Consider the following 6,009-nt stretch of genomic DNA (forward strand, 5'->3'; position numbering starts at 1 on the left):
AAAAAGTTATTTTATTATACAACCTAACAGCGGAAGACAATATACACATATCAATCAGAATACAATACCCAAAGTATCCATATACACAGTACTATCTCATATCCAAAACAATATAACCCTAGGGAATCACACCTCCCTAGTCCAAACTCACCCTATATATCAGGGTCCCAGCTCCCTATGATCACGGAGCTCTACCACCTGGCCTATCTCTGTCCCCTGAAAAATTTAGATAATTTGGGTGAGACACATCTCAATAAGAAGGAATAAATTATTTACAGTGTGTGGCCATATGAGTACAATTATAATACACTTTACTTTTCAAATCACCATTTCATCTGAGAAAATACACTAATATACACATTCTCATAATCGTATAGATATACAACACAAGCTTTTATAAGCTTTAAAATCATTTCTCAAATTCAATAATTTTCAACACATATTTACCACGAAGTTCCTGAGAATATGGAGATTACCCGCCCATACAGGTAGCTTCCCTCTGCCCTAACACATTATGCAACCACGCATGGCCACATCTGATACCTATCAGGGCACTCACCTTACTCAGCAAGCCCTTAGGCGGAGAGTTTCACTTCGCCTCAAATATATATATTATTAACTCACACAGTTCCATTTCTCAATTTTATCATTCTTTATTTCTCAATTTCCATTCTTTTTTTCATTTATCATTTTAGCCAATTTTATCATTCTTTCACTTTTCATTTCCACTTTACTTTCCGGCTCATGAGTATCCTCGGTATCAAATACCAACATCGCGTCTGTAACTCATGGCCACCCTGAGGATCTTTCTATACATGTCATGCTTCCCCCCATGGTCAAGGTTGTGTGGCCCAAAAGCTGGATCTAACCGCGGTTGGCCGACTCGGTTAGATCAAATATCATATCACATATCGCGTCTATAGTACGATTGGCCGGCCAATAACCCTGATCCGGACTCAGGGGGCCCAACAACCCTACACAATGGCACAGTCGACTGTCACGCCACACGGTCCAAGAGTTCATGTGGTTGCACTAATACCACTCGCAACGGTACCGTGCTCAATATCATAACCATCCAACAAGCTTTACCACCACATACCCGTAATCATTATGCGGTATTGACATTTTATTATTCATACTTCACGTATTTCCACATTTCTCATTTTCATATTGCAGAATTAACATTGCAATATTTTCATAAAACATACTCACATTTCAATATCAGTATTCTCAACACATTTCCATATTTCACCTTTTTTCATTTTCTCAGAAAATACATTTCTTGCACATTTTACTTTCATCATTTTCCCACATTTAAATTCTCATATTAAAACACATTTCAGTATCACATATTTCACAAGATAAATCATCTAACTCAGTTTAAACATTTCTCAATATAAATCATATGCCACACAAATTTCATCTAATATTTATATCACAATAAATTTTAGGTAAAATAACATACGTCATTTTCACATATTTCTCAACCCATAATTTTCATAAAAAAACTGTTATAATTTATTCCCCTGACCTAGCTTACTGAGAGTCTCGCTAGAACTCAAAATTTCACGCCCTTGGCGCCCGAAATTTAACTCCTGCAATTTACATTTTTCCCAGATTAATTAATCTATTTCTCCAAAATAATACTCATCTGGCCTTCCCTAGGCTCCATATACCTCAAATTAATATTTAAACTATTATTTAACACTCCTACTTAATTTTCTGAATTTTGCCTACGGGTCCCAAAATTACATCCGTGGCGCTCACCCGGACCCTAAATTCCAGAAATCCTACTTCAGCCCCAGATGTTCAATATTTTAGCATTTATAAATTAATACTAATTAATTAAAAATAAGCCCCTTAATAACCCCCACACCCCAAATTTGAGGTTTTGGCCCGACACCCTAATGAGAATTCCGTCCCACTAGACTTGTAGAGAATCATCCCTAGATTCTCGTGGTAGTGTCCGTTCGTCAATTGGACTTATATTTCACAAGAAATTAAAGAAAAAAGGAAAAATGGCTTACCCTAGGGAATATACCTATGCCGCTCCTACCACTGATCTGCTCCGGTAGAAATGACGGCAGCGGCGAATAGAGTCCAGTGGTATCTTCGGATTTTCGATTGGGCGAAAATCTGTCATGAAATCGAGGAGAGAGAGAGAGAGAGAGAGAATAAGAGGAGAGAGAGGGAGAGAGTATTCAGTGCTGCGTAAAGTAAAGGAAAGAAAAGAAAAGAAAGAAGAAGAAGAAGAAGAAGTCTCCTGAAGCTCAAGCTTCAGGAGGATATAATAATAATAATAATAATAATAATATATTTTATTAATAAAAATAAAAATAAATTTTAATTATTATTTTTTAAATCCGATTAATTAATTTTAATTTTAATTTTAATTTTTTTTAAATCACTCTACTAATCTTCTATAACCCTTTTTGGGGTTATTACAACAAAGTAGTAATTTTATTTATAAAGCAAAATATCACTTCCAAAATAACTTACAAAAGATAGGTGTTGTCTGAGACAACCTTATGAATAACTATATCTACTTTTGAACAATACACTTGAATAAAGTTCTAGACTTCTTAGTCTAAGAACAAATGGAAATTTAGTTAAGGTGATTGCTCAGGGTACACATGAAACCTCTCTTGGACGAATTGTATGCCTTGGTGAGGTGATGCTGAACTTATAAGTAGACTTCCCTTTAAATAAAGAAGTGTTGAGTGCTTTGAATAATTGAAGATGCAACGTGTCGAGCTGCCGATGGAGAAACTTTTCTTTTCATAAAGTATTGCTTTAAAAACTTGGACTAGAGCGTTGGCTGCTTTTCAGAAAAGGAAAAGTATTTTGGACGGATGCGTCGGCACCGCAAACTTTGCCTAACTTTTGATAAGGAAGGGACATTTTGGTAAGGTTGCTTTTATTTTTGTCGGCCATGTGAAAGCTTTTATCAGTGAATTATTTTTTCTTTGACAGTGACCTTTCTACTTTTGAATGAGATGACTTAGCGGGCATCCTCTTATCTTCCTCCTTTTGCATAAAGTCGTACCAATTGCCGATGCTAGAGTAATTAAGATTGTCATTTGATGGGGAACCCGAAGAACTGTAGGCAGAATGGTCTGATGAGTCTGAATTGTCTGAATTCAATTGAGCAATTATTTGGAGCATTTTAGCCTTGATACTTTTGGACTTGGACTTCCTTAAAGAACATGATGATAAAGCTTTGTCTTCCAAAACTATCTTTTTGTCTTTAGATCTTTATGAAGGACCTTCTTGAAAAACAGGAAAACTTTGACTAGAGTTTTGGGCAAGCCAAGCTCGAACTTTTCCTTCAGGGATGGTGAACTTGTCCCACCAGCGAACTTTAAAAATTCATCGAATTGCTTAAAAAGTTGACTTCAGGGGGGAACTATGCAATAGTCCCAGCAGAAAATCCAAGTTATCATGAAATGAGAACAAAAAAGTAATAATTTGAAGATTTATCCGAGAACGCTAGAGGAGCATGCAAATTCTTTTGAAAAAAAATTCAAAATCATTTCAAATGGCCTCAGGAAAAATACTTTCCTTTGAGTCGAAAATATATTAAAGACTTACTCAAGAAATTTAATATGGAAGATAGTAAAATTTTAGGAACACCCATGAGCTCTTCCAAGAAATTAGACAAAGATGAGGAAGGTATACCGGTAGATGTTAAACTTTATCGTGGTATGATTGGTAGCTTGTTATACCCGATTGCGAGCAGGCCTGATATCATGTTCAGTGTTTGTATGTGTGTGAGATTTCAGGCTACACCTAAAAAGTCTCACTTGCTAGCAGTCAAAAGGATACTTAGATACCTTATTGGGACTATTGAGTTAGGATTATGATATCCTAAGCATACCTCTTTTGAGATTGTCAGTTATTCTTATGCTGACTTTGCCGATAGTAAAGTAGACCGAAAAAGCATGAGCGACATTTGTCACAATTTAGGACAATCTCTAGTTTCTTTGTTTTCCAATAAACAAAACTCAGTTGCACTATTCACAACCGAGGCTAAATACATAACGACTAAAAGTTGTTGACAACTCATGGACTATGGATTGCACTATGATACAGTTCCTATAAAATGCAATAATACTAGTGCAATAAATATCTCAAAGAACCCTATCCCATCTCACAAACTAAGCATGTAGAAATTAGACATCATTTTATTCGTGACCATGTGCAAAAGGGGGGCGTGGCACTTGAATTCGTGTGAACTAATGAGCAATGAGCCGATATATTCACAAAACCTCTTCAGGAGGACAAATTTATATAGATTTTATGTGAATTATGCTTACAACACACTCGAGAAGTTGCCTAGAGATATAATGAAGTGCATAACTGAGGGGGAGCAGCTTAACTTATAATCACTATGGTTCTAAAAATTAAGCTTTCTCACAATTTTATCTTGTCTTACACTTATATATTTTATGACTTGTGAGAAATGCAATTGCTATCCATTATGTATTGATTGCTTGATTTCATTTAATGGATGCTTATTATCTGATATTTTGAACTATTATTTACTATATTGATTGAGAATATTGGATTTCATGCTTGTATGGAACGTCATCTGCAAGGCTGTTGCAGAACTTGTGTATGGATGTTGATAGTGGACTAGGTTATTGCATGTCTGAATTGAATGATCATATCTAGAAATACATGTTATCTAGTTGTTTGAATTTGGAAGTTTCTCTAAAACTAAGGATTCACTTCAATGCTTATTTTTTCACTTTAGTCTCTTTTTGCGGATGTCAAAAAGGGGAGAAAGATCCTTGCAAATTTGGGATAATTGGGGGTATAAGTACAAATTTTGAGCAAAGAAATATTGAGCAAAGAAATATCTGATGTGCATATTTGTAATCAAGATATCTGCCTTAAAACTACATTATATTAGTTAAGGATATGCAACAGGAAATTATTCTAGGAACGCCATTTTTCACACTCATCTACTCTTTCAAGTTGATGAAAATGGAATTCACACACAAATTGCGGGACAAGAAGTTTTATTTGAATTTATTGATAAAATGAAAGAAAAATAAGTCAATACTTTGAAAGACTTAGCCATAAAAAGAATAAATTTAATAAGACATAAGAGAAAACACATAAAGCAGTTATCAAAAGAAATTCATCATAAAAAGATTCAAGAAAGATTACAATCTCTAGAAATCAAAATTAAAATTGAACAATTTAAAGAAAAATTAGAAAATGAGGTTTGTTCAAATTTACCCAATGCATTTTGGTCGCGAAAGAAGTATCTAGTAAAATTACCTTACACTAAAGAATTTTCTGAAGAAAAAATCCATACAAAAGCAAGACCTATTCGAATGAATCAAAAACTATTAGAATATTGTTTAAAAAAAATTATTTCTGGATAAAAAATTAATTAGAAAAAGCAAATCTCCATGGAGCTGTTTTGCTTTTTACATTAGAAATCAAGCTAAAATCGAGAGAGGAGCCCCTAGATTAGTTATTAATTACAAACCATTGAATAAAACATTTCAATTGATAATATATCTAATATTAAATAAAAAAGATTTAATAAGTAGACTCTTTAATGTTTCAATCTTTTCAAAATTTGATATGAAATCCAGATTTTAGCAAATATAAATTGCAGAAAAAGATAAGTATAATACTACTTTCACAATACTATTGAGACATTACGAATGGAATGTAGTGACATTTGGTTTTAAAAATGCTCTTTCAGAATTTTAAAATGTAATGAATGAAATATTTAATCTTTATACAAAATTTACAATGATATATATTGATGGTGTTTTATTGATGATTAAGTATGTTATAATACATAATAAAATAGTATTAGAATTATTTTCTAATATATTTTTTAAAATTAAAAAATAGTCACTAAAACTTATTATATTTATAAGACACACCCATCTATGATAAACTACACTTACAAGTGATTAAAAAATTATCTTTCATTACTTTTCAAAACTTATTTAATTTTTTAAAAATAATTTTAAAAATATT

This window comes from Malania oleifera, chromosome 1 (genome assembly GCF_029873635.1).
Source record: "Malania oleifera isolate guangnan ecotype guangnan chromosome 1, ASM2987363v1, whole genome shotgun sequence".
In the NCBI taxonomy this organism is placed as follows: Eukaryota; Viridiplantae; Streptophyta; class Magnoliopsida; order Santalales; family Ximeniaceae; genus Malania; species Malania oleifera.